The sequence below is a fragment of the Diadema antillarum genome, unplaced genomic scaffold (assembly GCF_040938485.1).
Source record: "Diadema antillarum isolate AM-2024a unplaced genomic scaffold, OU_Dant_1.0 seq00000776_RagTag, whole genome shotgun sequence".
In the NCBI taxonomy this organism is placed as follows: domain Eukaryota; kingdom Metazoa; phylum Echinodermata; class Echinoidea; order Diadematoida; family Diadematidae; genus Diadema; species Diadema antillarum.
The window spans coordinates 231,797-248,128 of NW_027271665.1; positions in this window are offsets into that span (position 1 = coordinate 231,797).

A 16,332-nucleotide genomic window follows, 5' to 3' on the forward strand; every position below is an offset into this window, starting at 1 on the left:
TGCCTCTTTGGGTACGTATAGGCCTATTGTTTCGTCTGCTGCTTATACATTTAAAGGGGACGGTTATTAGCTGATCAGTGGGAATCAGTGGGAATGCTGGGGGATGATTGTTCCAATCCTTGTGGATTCATTTAAAAGTACATTATATATCTATTGTTGTGTGAAAATTATTTGCTTCAGAATGGTCTCATGTGCAGTTCAATGTTTCCAGGTTAGCATGCCTGTACAGTAACGGGGTGATCGTTAACGGACTGTTATCAAAACAAAGTCAATGGACATTTTAAATAGCGGAGGGTGCCAATGTCATTTCGTACTGCAGTCTTAACATCCACAAGCTATACACACAGTGTTATGCCTCTTGCTATAGGGGGCGGTATGATTACACACAACTTTGCTCAGTCCAGACTCGGGGTTCGAACCTGGGTCGCTTGGCTCGGAGACAGACGAGCAGCTACCGACTGAGCCAACTCATCACCCTAATGAATGGTTCAATATTATGAGGAAGACTTAGGGGTAAAAACGATCAGGAATTCAACATTGCTGTGAACGCATGTAAATGCAAAGAGATTTCCTGGAGAAAATACCAAACGCATTTTTACCTCTCCTGGCTCAAACGTCATTGGAGTTTATAGCCGAAGTTATTAGGAGAAAACATTCATAAACTCATCGCAATCCCACTAGGTGCCAACAGCGCAAAACATCCGTAAAGTAGTAAATATTAATGGCCAAAATAATTCACGAAATGATCACGATCCCGCTGGCCGTCATTGATTTCAATTATTAATTTCAATATTACATGTTTCTAGCACCCTTGATTAAAAGAAGAAGAAACCCATGTAATACAATTTGATTTTTAGGCCTAACATTTCATATTGTATTTCACTATCGGTAATGTTCTTTCTTCAAAATGATTCAATACACCAGGAAGAGATATAGGTATAGAAAGAATCACGAATTCGACCCTGCCGTACACTTTTCAAGGACGCATGAACAACACTTTGGAAGAGATTTTTGGGAAAAAAAAACACGTTTTGAACTCCTCCTTCTTCCTTTTTTTTTGGTCTTCTAATTCGTTTCAACTCACAAATGATTCATTCTGATTTTTTTTTTCACAATGAAAATGATTCGCATACATGTGTAATAACAACGGAGAGACTACATGTTTATGTTATTCCGTGTTTTTACTGCGTACGGTTACGAGGGACCGGTTAAAAGAAGTGATATCTGCGCCGCCGCGGCGCGACGGTTCCATAACATATAACAATTCATTTTTTTTTAACCCAATGAGATTGAGTTTGATGTCTACAAATTCCAAGTACTGGCTAAGATGTATCATACCGGTACGTTCTTGTAATAACTGTATTTAGTATATGTGTGTATGTGTTTGTGTGTTTGTGTGTGTGTGTGCGTATGTAAATGAGTGTAAACAGTTGGTTAGTACTAAATATATCCATGGACACTAACTGAAATGACATTAATGTAAAGGTGTGGAGCTACGGTAACTGCGACGGGCAAGCGTTGTTCGGCAATATGATGTATTGTGTGACAAAATGATATGTTGTATACTTTTGTGTTTTTGACCGTGTTTCTGACGACAATTGCCGTCAGGTCTGAATTGAGAATACCTATAATTTGATTATTTTGCAAATCATTACAGTGTAATCAGGATGAATATTGTTACTGGTTGCAAGTTATTTCCCCTTTATTTTTTTCCAAATATATATATATATATGGAAATGTTATCAGGATGAATATTCTCACTGGTTACAAGTTATTTCCCCTTTATTTTTTTTTCCAAAAAAAATATATATATGGAAATGTCAACAAAGTATTGCTTTGTCTAGCAATAGGATATGTCGTGTAGCAATGTGATGTTATTGTCTAACAATATGATATTGTTTGCGGTTGTGTTTTCGACTGTTTTTCTGACAGCAAGTGCCGTCGGGTCTGATGAGAATATCCATATAATTTTGATTATTTTGCAAAACATCACAGTGCAATCAGGATAAATAATTCTACTGGTCATAAGTTTTCTCCTCTATTTTCAAAAAAAATATATATATACATATATAAGGTAATGCCAACAAAATATTGTTTTGTTTAACAATATGATATGTTGTGGTATGCTTTAATTGAAAATCCTGTAAAATTAGAGATGAATTGGATTTATGAATTTAGATTTATGTAACTGTTCGGATTTCTTTCTTTTTATTTATTTTTTGTTGGTGTTGGGGAATTACGCAAACTTGATATTATGATGTAATGAATGATATACATGAATATTGCAGTGATATCTTGTACACGACAATAGTGAATTTCATTTTTTCAGTGCCGAAAGGCTATGCAGTTGCGAGTGTCCCCCCCCCCCTCCCACCATATTTACACAATGGAACAAAAGGTTTCCAGGGGTTCCAACTGATTGTGTCTGTAGTGTGTATTAACTTCATTTGTCTGTATCATATTTTCAATACATGTGTAATCCTTGTTGGGTTGTACTTTGACCAGTTGAGGAATATATTGCATTTAAAAAACGACCCCCCCCCCCATCCATTTTGTTTTTGAGATGATTATTACTACAAGTCTGATCCCCGTCTTAATTGTGACAATTTTTGGAAAAGTTACAAGTTTTTATCCGTACGTTAGATCTTTATCGCTTGTCTGCATATTCATATGCGCACAATTCCTGCGTACTCATCATTCTGCCAAACTGGTGTAATGTGAAGTACAGTACTTGCTTGTACAGCAATTGTTCACTTGTACGGTCCCAGTATCGTCTGCACTGAACCGAACCCTTTCCTTATCTGCCTACACTCGCAGCCACGCCCACGTTAAACACGCACACGTTAAGACACACACACACACACGCACACACACACCCAAATCTCACACTCTCAAGCACAATCATACTCTCGCATGTTAAAACACTGCTTACACACGCCATGCATACACACACTACCACTGTTATAATGATGCCATTGGCGGCATTGGTGTGAAAATATGTTTCGTATTCAGACCTGCGGTGTGCTAACAAGTGCCCGAAAAGGTACTTGGCCTGGGGTTTTTGGAGCTATTCTGTACTTATCGTATATTATTGATGATCCGGAAATTGATCGAATGTAATAGCCAAGCCACGTTTGTCCTTGTCTAATGTCGGCTCAAATTTTTGTGTATGTATGTTTTTGCTGTCGTCTCGGAAGCCCACAGAGACACTGGATTTATTCTTATTATGTTGTGTGTGTTCTATGTCTTTTTCTGTCCATGCTTCTCAGTGTTCTTACTTACCTTATCCTGCCCTTTCTCGTTTCACGTTCTACGTCTCTTCAGCGATCTTCTGCTTATCATAATTTTGACGTCACCCATGTTCGTAGATTATTCCAGCGTCTTGCCACATCCCGGCGACTGGGTATTTTCTTGTATCGTCCACTTATTCACGACATCCTAGTTTTGTTAATAACGCAGACTTTTAAAAATTCGTCTCGTATTTTAATTATGGCTAATTTTCTGAATGCTCCATTTCATTCCGTATCGAACGATGATTTTTTTTGAATTGTTTAGGAACACAAGCTTAGATTCTGACCCAGTTAGTGGGTTAACCAGTACACGAACCACCCCTTACGATGATTTTGTTACCGATAGCCTGAATACAGCTGCAAATGAATTGCCTCATGATCTTAGTAATGATTTCACTCAAAATATGTTGTGCAATTATATTACAGTGAATCAATGCAAAGATATGATTCATAATTTTTCTGAGGACACGTTTTCTTTGTTACATTTGAATATAAGGAGTTTGAATAAACATTTTGATGATTTAAAATTTCTATTAGAATCTGATGCAAGCCAGTCGCTATCCGTTATCGGATTAAGTGAGACATGGTTAGCTTCCAATACAGAAAATTATTTCGCAATTGAGGGTTATAATTTGTTTGTTAACAATAGGCTTGATAAGAATGGAGGGGGCGTTGCATTGTACATATCACGTTCCTTTGATACTATTGTTCACGAAGATATTTCTAGAATGGACAATGTTGTTGAATCTTTGTTTATAGAAATTCTTATCCCAGGATGTAGAAATCTTATGGTAGGCATTATATACAGACCTCCTAATTCAAACGCCAATGATTTTTTAACTTATTTTTCAGATCTTGATAATTCACACGTTTTCCGAAATAAGGATTGCTTTTTACTCGGTGATTTCAATATTGATTTGCTGAAGTCTGAGCATGATAATATCTCTAGTGATTTTCTTCACACACTTCTGTCCTCGTCCTTTCTTCCTCTTATTTCTAAACCCACACGTGTTACAGATCGCTCTGCCACCCTCATTGACAACTTGTTTTGTAATATTCTACCCCTCCCTGACTCTTTTATAATCCTTTCAGATATGACTGATCATTTTCCAATAATGACTTGTTTTACTCTTAAAACACCAGCTAATATTAAACCTATTTCACCTCTTTTGTTTAGACGTAGAGTTTCACCTGAAAAGTTAGCTAGTTTTGATGTGGCCCTGGAGAATGCTGACTGGTCAGGAGTATTTGGCAGCGATGATGTTAATATATCCTTTTGTAATTTTATGGAAACTTTTAATCATCATTTAGATGATGTAATCCCAAAACAAAGAAATAGAACAGAGTATAAAAAGACACCTAGATTACCTTGGATTTCCAGATCAATTCTTCGTTCAATTAATAGGAAAAATCGTTTGTATTATAAGTACAAATTGGAAAAAACTGAGCGATCGAAGAATAGATATACATCATATAAAAATACTTTGACAATGATTTTACGTTCTGAAAAGAAAAGATATTACTTTCAGCAATTATCGAAATATAAGTTTGATATGAAAAAATAGTTGGAAAGTCCTAAAACAGGCCATGAATGTTCCGAGTAAACACTCTGACACTGATAAAATTAAATTGAATGATGAATTGATTAATGATCCTCTTCATATTGCAAATATTTTTAATTCTTATTTTTCAAAAATAGGCGAAAATTATGCTCAAAACATTCCTGCAACAAATTTTCATTTTACTGAATTTTTAGGTCAGCGTAATTCTGATTCCATATTTTTTTATACCAACTAACAGATTTGAAATTATTGATATAATTTCTTCTTTTGGAAATAAACGAAGTTCTGGTTATGATGAGATAGATAATTTCATACTTAAGGGTGTTATTTCCTCGATTGCTGATCCACTTGCTCATATATTTAATCTGTCAATTTTTAATGGTGTGTTCCCTGATATAATGAAATTAGCTAAAGTAATCCCAATATTTAAGGCAGGCGATAAGTTCGAAGTCAGCAATTATCGCCCAATTTCATTATTATCGTCATTGTCTAAGGTTTTAGAAAAAATTATTTACAAGAGAATGATCAATTTTTTGAAGGTACACGACGTTTTTACGAATTTTCAGTTTGGTTTTCGTGAGAAACATAGTACTACGCATGCTCTTTTGCATTTTGTTGATAGAGTTGTTCACGCAATCGATAACCATTCTCATTTAGTTAGTATTTTCTTGGACTTCTCCAAGGCCTTCGACACTATCAATCATGATATTTTACTTTATAAGTTATCGCATTATGGAATACGTGGGAAGGCCTTGGAGTTGTTCAAGAGTTATTTAGTTGATAGAAAACAATTCGTTACAATTAAAAACAATGATTCCGTTGTCAGAGAAGTTAAATGTGGTGTCCCACAGGGAAGTCTCTTAGGGCCGTTATTGTTCATTATTTATATCAAGGATTTTTGTCGCGTATCCGACGACCTCTCTTTTATTCATTTTGCAGATGACACTAACGTATTTTTTGCCCATAATGATATTGATTTTCTCGTTCATAAAATTAACATCGAATTGAAAAAAGTGACAAATTGGGTCAGGGCCAATAGGCTATTACTCAATGCTCAAAAAACAAAATATATGCTTTTTAGTAATATTGTTGATAGTTTAAGTACAAATATAGTATTAGATGACTCTCATCTACAAAGAGTCTCACATATTAAATTTTTGGGTGTCATTGTGGATGAAAAACTTTCCTGGAAATCACATGTTGATAATGTCTGCAATATAATTTCACGTAATATAGGCATTGTAAATAGATTGAAATTTCATATTCCACAAAAATCATTACTTATGCTATATTCGTCGTTAATATTGCCTCATCTTAATTATGGAATATTAGTTTGGGGCAACACGCATCAGAATTTATTAGAGAGAGTGTTCCTCTTACAAAAAAAAAGCTCTCCGTGTTATCTGTTATTCCCCTGTACGTTCTCATACAAATATGTTGTTTGCCTCCAACAAGCTCTTAAAAATTGCAGATTTGTTTTTGTTTAATTTAGGGCAATTTATGTACAAGTATTGTTATAACTTGCTTCCGTCTATTTTTGACTCTATGTTCCTAAAAAATCAATCATTTCATGAATATCTTACTAGGCGTTCCAATGAATTTCACTTACCTCTTTTAAGAACGATTTTTGCTAAAAACACACTTATTTATGTAGGCCCAAATTATTGGAATTCTTTGAATCAAGACATAAAAAACGCTCCATCCATATATTCTCTCAAGAGGAGACTGAAGTCTTTTTTATTGCAATCGTACGACTCTACAATACCGAATTAACCATTTGGCCTTTTTTCTCAGTTACACTTACCTGCTCACTTTGTCCCCTCTTCAAAGAATTAATGGTATCTTTTTCCTGGATGCTCGCAATGTTGTCACCTATGCCAATTTGCCCATAGCGTCTTGAAGTTGACTTTCCGTATGTTACTCCTGTTCATACGTCCCTCTATTTTCTATTTTCTTGTCTTATTTCAGGCGTCAAAATATTACTTTTCCCCTACAACTATCCTCTTATTCTCTTGGCATGCTTCTGCCGAAGATCGCTGTTTCTGTTGTTCTGTTTCTGTTTCTGTTGTGCATTTTTGTCTGCTATTTTGTCTTCAGTTTTTCAGTCTTGTCCATCCCGTTTGTCTTGTACAACCTTCTTTTTTCAGTAGTTGTCTCGTTGTATAGTCCTGTTTCATGTTTGTTCGCGTCTATGAAAGTGTATATCTGGTAATCTAATTTTCAGTGGGCTTCCAGACTTCTTCCACTTTATTATCTTTTGTATCCAGACTTCTTCCACTTTGTTATCTTTTGTATCTACGATGATTCGATTCCATCAATGTTCTTTTCCAGAGGGGCCCACACACTACAAGCTCTGTCTTTTTAGTGGGTCCCTCCATTTTTCGCACGGTATACATGTACTTCATTTCGATCACTTCTGTTTCTTTTTTACTATACAATGTATGATTACAATAGGTCCTCAATTATTGTACAGTCTTTTCATTTCACTATGTTCTATTTACCTTGTTCTCTGTTATCAAAAGAAGTGAAACATATGTTATGTCGAAAAATGAAATAAACTTTGAATTGAATTGAATTGAATTATGTTGTACTATCGATAACGGCAGTCTCGATCTAGAGTGTCTGGTCGTAAAAAAGTGACGTGTTGTGTAGGCCTTGTATCCATGCACGTAATCCGGCCTGAGAAGTTCGGATTTACATTTCAAAATGGAGTTCGGTTTTGTCTTAATGAATGGCGACGAGATTCTAAATCCACTGAACATGTCCTGAAACAAGCGTTGGACATAGTTATTCAGTTCTTACTGTAGAGTGATGGCAGTTGACATGGAACAAGTGGAGGACTACACTGGGCAGGACCTAGATCTTGTGAAAGCCTGCAACGGTTCTACGCAGAGGTGCGGGGAACGAATGGTGAGTAAATTTTACGTAAAAAGGTATCGCGATCATGATCACGACACGCTACGGCCTACAAAGACACTTTCTCAAAACAAAGTTAATGGGCATTGCAAATAGCGAAGGCTTTAAGCATGCAAATGACATTTTTGCTGCAGTCTTTTATACACAAGCTACACGGAGTATTTTGCCCCTTGCTAGAGGGTCGGGTATGATAACACACAACACTGCTCAATACAGACTCGGGTTCGAACCCGTGTCGCTTGGGTCGAAGGTAGACGAGCTATCGCCTAAGCCAACTGATCACCCTAATGAATGGTCCAATACTATGAAGAAGAGATAGGTGTAAAAAAAACCAGTGATTCAACCCTGTTGTGTGCCTTTCATGAACGCATGTAGAATATGCATTAGAGATTTCCTGGAAAAAATAACCAACTCATTTTCAACCTGTCCTGGCTCAAACGTCATGGGATTTTCCACCCGTAGTTATTCGTATAAATTATTCATAAAATCATCGCAATTGCACTGAGTACCAATGGCGCAAAATACCAGAAAAATAGTAAAATATTAATACCCGAAAAATTCATAAAATCATCACGATTCCGCTGGCCGCCAATAACGTAAATTGATTTCAATTATGCATGTTACTAGCGCCCATGTTCAGAAAAAAAAAAGAAACGCATATAATATCTGATTTTCTTCATTAACATTTCATATTGTATTTCACAATCGGAAATGTTCCTTCTTCAAAATGGTTCAATACAAGAGGAAGAGATATAGGTATAGAAAAGAATCACGGATTCGACCCTGCCGTGCACTTTTCAAGAATGCATGAACAACACAAGGGATGAGATTTTCGAAAAAAAAAAATAAAAAACGCGTTTTAAACCCCGTCTTCTTCTTTTTTTTATATACCTCTTCTTATTCGTATCAACTCACAAATAATTTGTTTTTATTTTTTTTCCTCAAGGATAATGATTCACGTACCTGTATAATAACAACCGAAAGACTCCATGCTTATTTTATTCTGTGTTTTTATTGCGTATGGCTATAACGATGAACCGATTACAACAAGGTGATATCGGCGGTTCCACGCACCTCGTTATAAACAGGTTTCACTGTAATATATAGCTATTCATTCGTTTTGGAACCCAATGACATTGAGTTTGATGTCTCTAAATTACAAGTACATCCTGAAATATATCATAGTGGTGCTTTCTTGTAATAAATGTATTAGTATATGTGTGTCTGTGTTTGTGTGTGAGTATGTGTATACAGGCCATATATATATATATATATATATATATATGTGTGTGTGTGTGTGTGTGTTTGTGTTTGTGTGTATGTGTGTGTGTGTCCATGTGTGAATGTGTGTAAACAGTTGGATAGAATATATCCATGGACACTACTGGCTTACTTTTTACCAGTTCCAACCTCATCTACCAAATTAGAATATGTGATTCAAGTTGGTTCCAGTTGCACGAACCCTGTTTTGTATAGGTTTTTATATTCCGAATGCTAAGAATCTTGCTATAGGATTGGTCAAGAGCTGATCACGTGATAAAGCGTAGTTTTGCCCATCACATCACTTGAGAAGAAAATTTCGTTACACTCTATGATGATAGTCCTTTTATTTTGCCGATCTCTTCAGTCCATACAGTCCTAACGTGAGATGAGTAACAACTTACAATAATCTTGATATTTTATAGATGAAGTAGTATAGAAACAAGACTTTTATATTAGGCATAGCCTTTCTATCTGTCTCCGAACACTTTCAAATGTATTGTAAATTCGTAATGTTATACTGATTCTTAGTGTGATCATTCTTTTGATTGTTATAGTATGGTGTCGTCAATTCTACGTATTTTTTCTGTTTTTGCTTTAAGTGTTGAATTAAGCGAAATCGAATCGAAATCGAAACCTTGAAAATATGCCTATGGTATTCCTTAATATTAACATTTTCTTACTCTCTAAAAACATCATTAAGTGAATATGTTCACACTTGAAGCAGTAAATGACTAAAAAGAGTGAGTTTAGAGTGAAATGGGAGTGAATTTTTGGTTGAAAATGTTTATTTTCACTCATTTTGGAATGACATCGCTGATCCAAAATTAGAGAAATTTGTTAGAGAGATGTTCTATACTTTCTACAAGAACAAGCGACAAAAAGGAGTAGCATAACGGGAAGAAAAAGGACAAGAAATAAATGAACAAGAACAACAAGAGAGCAGATCTCCAACAACAAGACACAAAACAATTGGCTTCAATTTATGCAAAAACACACGCACATACACGCACACACACACACACACACACACACACACATACACAATTCTTCCTTGTCGATGAACACACGACAAAGCCATACTACGATAGGGGAGAAAACGACAAGGAAATGACAAGAACATATATATATATATATATATATATATATATGTATATATATATAATATATCTGATATAATTATATATAATATGTCTGTAATTATATCTATATGATATACCCTTATCAATCTAATTATTTCCTTACAAAATAATTTGTAAATTCTTGCACTGAACGCCCATCTTGCCAGCTGAGTGTGCGATTTTATTGGACACTCCGCATATCGACTCGTTACTAGGCCTATAGGCATCATTATTCATAAATGTCTTTATGCATTTGGTAGAGTAGGTCCTTCAGCTTTGTGAGGACTCTTCCCTTAGCCCTCCCCCCCCCCCCCTAAGAAAAAAAAAAACCAATGCCTGACAGCTTCTATCTCGGTGTTGTTGTGGTTTTTTTTTTCCAGGACTGAGCGTCACACCAAGTAATAGATAAATACATACAGCAGATGAATGATAACGAACCCTCCAATAATCTCCAAGTGAAACAGTTCGACTATTGCCCTAGAAACGGTGGGGAGCATGCGCAAAATATCCCGTCCTATGCGAGCCTCGCTCCCGTTGCGCCTGGTCTCTCAGGGAGCCGTTTCCAATGCTTCTTCCTGTGAATCAGATGATATCGACGGATCGCGAAAATCATTTTTCCTCATTCTCACCAGGAAGGATAGGTCGATCATCCATTAGATGAACAACCATGGGTTCTATCCTTAAGGTGAGTTTGAATAGCCGAAGGTAATAGAAATATTGTTTCATATTTGATTATCATAATTTTTTTCCATTTGATGATGACTTTACTTAAAAATAAAGTCTTAAAAGATTGCATTCATTTGTTTTGCATTCGAATTCTGAAATATTTTTGACCATTAGTTCTCATTATTATGACATAAACATACAGTTATTACGATTGTAATGAAATCCCCAAACGTATCGACGTTTCAAATGAATAAGAGGGTTTTCCGGATATATCATTTTTATGATTTATAAGTGAATTATATCAAGTAAACTACAATAAAGCAACATTGCGTCGGCAAACGTATAAGTTACATTATGCTATTAGCACACTATTTCGTCTGCAGAAGAAAGCTGTAAGAATAATATGTCAAGCCAAATATCTTAACTCTACTAAAACTCTTTTTACGAAAGACAATGTTTTGAATATTTGAAACTGAAAGTGTTGTTATTGGTGTATGTATTTACTTATGTTTTGCAAAATTGCATTCCTCTAAGTTTTTTTTGCTTTTGTTTTTAGCGGACAGTGCAATTTATTCATATTGTTAGCAAAATGTGAATCATTATTTCATTTTGTAATCAAACCCATATTGGTATGTCCTCTGTATATGTAGAAGACCAAAAATTGGAGTAGCCTCTTCTAGATATAAGAAATAGGCCATATTTAAATGTTTTCTTTTTCTTTTTCTGAAGTGAATATTTCAATTATTGCGATTGGTTTATTCGATTTGGTTTGGTTTATCTCTGCATTACCTTTTTTTCAAGTACAATGAAAATTGAGTACAAATTGATAAAGATTATGCAAGAAAAAAGTAAAACATGCTAATCAATACAGGAACTGTCAATTTCATAACAGCAAATGAATTAAAGTATCATTATAATGTACATTGAGGAACGTGTAAAAGGGAAAACACAAAACAGGGGAAGCGTCATCAAAAGCAAAGCTGGATGACAGGAAAAGGTCTTTTTCATATACACCATTACAACACCAATAAACCCACACACATTATTAAATTTACTGTTATACAGTACACGTATTCGTAAAGGCCGTGTCACACCAGCCTTGCGTGCGACTTGCAAAGAACAATTTTGACTACCCGGAGGTCCCCGTAGATATCCGCACATGACACTACCTAGCATGTATCTCAAAAGTAGTCGCCCGGAGATGCGCACGCATATTTTTTACCCGCAACCGTGTTTAGGCCCTGTCACACCTTTCCGGGCAAGCTACTCGGGCTTGTTACGTGTAGGGATTTTCTAGCATACCGGACATTCCTGAGGGCGGAAAAGGATTTGTCAGCGCATGTGTCTTACTTGCTGGACGCGTTATACTTGCGAGTATACTGTGTGACCTTTGTACCAGTCGCGTGGGGGCTGACAACTTAGTGAAGGAATTCCTCTAATGGATGGCTGATATCTCACAGAATTGCATTATCTTGGCTGCATACGGGACTGCGAAGTACCTGCGTGGGAATTTGCCTGGGAAGTACTGCCGCTAAGGGTCTCCTACTGACGTTCTGCGCGGACCTCTACGGGCATTCCCGCGACTCACCCGGAAAAAGTTTTGGTCATGCTCAAAACTTGGCTGCGGTTAAATCGGACTTGCGTGAGCACCTCCGGGCAACTACTCGCTAGATACTGTCAGGTGCGGACCAACTGTGGAGAGCTCCTTGGAGTAAATTTGTTTCCCCGCAAGTCAAGCCGCAGAAGTTCCCCCGTACGGTATGACAAGGCATGAATGAAAATTGCAAACATTCTTGTTCGCCCGCTGAAAATCTTCTACGTGCTGGAAACTACCTCCTCGCCACAAGCCCGCGTTATGGTGTGACACGGCCTATAACGGCTGCGTGCTTGTTAAAGAACGATGCAAAATCATTGACTTTATACATATAGAATTGTATTTATAGAAAAAGAAAAAAAGTGAGGTACGCTGCTTAGGGTAATGTCATGTCATGTAAGGCAGTGTATCTGATTTCTGGACTAGAACAGTTTTCGGGTTCACAAGGTGATAGTCTTCCAAAAGGCGAGTTAGACATGTGTGAACATTCAATTTAATTGAAATATATAGTGGAATAATGAAGGAAGTTAATTTGTGATGTACTTGAACGTGAATGTGCCTGTTTAAAAAGTGTAAAGGTCTTGAAGCTTTGAAGTATTCAAGCGATGAAATGTAGATATTTATGAGATAAAAATACAAATTCAATAATCATGCTATAAGTGCATGCTCTTGAAGTGATGGGTTCAGTTTATTGCTACAACAGTTTCCCTACACCATGTACACAATACTTGAATATAATATGTGTGACAGAATTATAGAATTGCATGAAATAATCAGGAATTGCTTGAAAACAAGATTTTTGAGCATATAAAGTACATCGATGTTCTTTGATAGGTTTCTTTCTAAGCAAGTTATATGTTCGTTTTCCATTTTTGAGAATCGATCGTCATACAAAAGGAAAACTTGTCAATCCACATGCAATGTATTGACATTTAGATCATATATGTGACCGTGCACCTCAAAAAGAACATAAAGTCGCACACACCGATTTTGCGTGAGGACTGAAAATAAGTGAAATGGGTCAACCTAGCCGAACTTGACTTTTTCATATTTTCTGAAAGAGCGGGTCTTCTTCTACATTAAGCTAAAATTTGGTATCATAAAAGGGGCAGGAAAGTGTGTTTTTTTAGCAGTTTATCTCGAACATTTTTTTTTTTGTAGAATAGTGTGATTAGGTGTGTCTTTAGAATCCCTTTTTCATTTCTGAAAAATCTTGTCCACACTCTTCACTTTCAACTCTAATAACTTTTGAAAGGATAGTGCTACTGCTTTGAAAGTTGGCAGTAATTATGGACAGAATGTGTTAATGAGGCATGCTTAATTTCAGTTTAATTTGATAATCCCTTCATTGTTGTTACTCTGGTGGTTAACTTCCTGTTTTTTTATCCCATTCATTGCACAGCCAGCACGGTTTGGTATTAAAAGATTAAGCGCTTGAATAGACACTGTACTTCAGAGCCTCTTTTCTCAGTTCACACTTTTCCTGAGTTTGTGCTTTATTTCCAATATTTAGATAGGTTCGGAGAGTCCATTTGATTTGAGTTATACATCATTCTAAAGCTTAAAGTCTGCTCTTTCAGAATATGGTCTTAACTAAAAATTCATGTCTGGCGACTTTTTGTTTGTTTTGAGGTGCAGGGTCACATATGTCATCTTTACTAAAATGAACAAAGTATTGTTTTTTTTTTAATTCAAAGATTGGTTGTTTGATTTCAACAAATATGCGACATTAATAATTAGTTACGATTCAAATGATTGGACGAAACGGTTGGATGAAATAATGTATTTGAGGAAATGTAAGAAAATCAGAGATGGGAAGAATTTCCATACTGGAAAGAACACAGTGCCCCACAGTGTGTTCACAGAATGGTCACATCGTCGACTATGTGAAAACGCTCGAATTTTTTTGTGTGGAGATGGTTTCACACTGTGGTTTAGTCCTCACAGAGTATTCACATGGTAATGTTCTGTGTCACACTGTAAACTGGTGATTAACAATCATTGTGTTCAAACTGTTGAAATACTCGAATTTAACAGTGTGAAGAGATTTTACATTGTGTGCACAGTTGGTTCACATTGTGTTGACATTGTGAACATTATCACAGCCGCTCCAGCAGGGTTATGGTATCATTTATATATCTATCGAACAATAAAGGCCCAAACGAAGGAAACTTGAGGCATTCCACACCTAAAATCGAGTATCTTAGCCTAATAGCCTGTGACTAATTGAAACGTGAAATGATTGGAAATTTAAATCCTAAGTGTTCTGAATTGAACAGGTCATATGAGGAAAGTGCCATAATATTCACCTTAAAGGCAATATACCTTAAGTTTACTCCCAATCAAGATATTGATAATGTTAATTTATATCATTCAGTGCATAATGTAGGAAGTCAGCTTGGCTGAATATTCTTTTCTGATAATCACTCGATCATGAAAAGTACATCGACATACTTTTCGAAGGGGTGGGGAAGGGTACGCGCCCTTTTTATTTTGTTCGTGATGAAACCTAGGTTCCTGGATTATCCTTCATAGATGTCCGTCTACTAGTGAATCAATTACTCAAAGTTACCTTGAATTTCCTGGAACAGTTTATAGCAACGCTTTACGAAGTCGATGGATACATACCTACGCATTTAACATAAAATGTTAAATCTTAATCTAACGCGGCATCCATTGTGCATACATGGTTTTGAATAGCCATAAACGGAATCACGCGAATAACAATGTCCGTGCTTCTATGTCATGGAGCTTGGCAATCAAACCTTGTTGAAATATGTACTCTCTGTGTCCTCTTCAATTTTAGATGATCATGGTCGTTACTATTATCTTAATGAGCTTTGCAGGTAAGATAAACATCATTCCATATCAATGCCAGATTGTGTGTACGTTATATATATATATATATGTGACCTCGCACCTCAAAACGAACATAAAGTCGCACACACTGATTTTGCGTGAGGACTGAAAATAAGTGAAATGGGTCAACCTAGCCGAACTTGACTTTTTCATATTTTCTGAAAGAGCGGGTCTTCTTTTACATTATGCTGAAATTTGGCATCATAAGACGGGCGGGAAAGTGTGTTTTTTTTAGCAGTTTATCTCGAACATTTTTGGTAGAATAGTGTGATTAGGTGTGTCTTTAGAATCCCTTTTTCATTTCTGAAAAACCATGTCCACACTCTTCACTTTCAACTCTAATAACTTTTGAAAGGATAGTGCTACTGCTTTGAAAGTTTGCATTGATTATTGACAGAATGTGTTAGTGAGGCACGCTCAATTTCATTTTAATCTGATAATCCCTTCATTGTTGTTACTCTGGTGGTTTACTTGCTGTTTGTTTGTCCCATTCATCGCACAGCCAGCACGGTCTGGTAAAGATTAAGCGCTTGAATAGACACTGTACTTCAGAGCCTCTTTTCTCAGTTCACACTTTTCCTGAGTTTGTGCTTTCTTTGCAATATTTAGATAGGTTAGGAGAGTCCATTTGATTTGAGTTATACATCATTTTAAAGCTTAAAGTCTGCTCTTTCAGAATATGGTCTTAACTAAAAATTAATGTCTGGCGACTTTTTGTTTGTTTTGAGGTGCAGTGTCACATATATATATAATACATATATTTATATATATATATATATACATATTATGTATATACATATATCACACTCATACACAAATTACATATATGAATACTTAGTAACACACATACACACACATACATATATGTATGTATATATATAGTGAAGGCTTTAAGCGAAGGAAAATGGGTTTCCATCTGGATTCGAACCCGAGACCTCGGGTGCTCTACCGACTGAGCTATAGAAAGCCTAGCAATTCGGTGTTCGTCCCATTTTCTCAGTTTTTTTTTTCTGTTCAGTTTTCTTCGTTTCATTATGTATATATATATATATATATATATATAT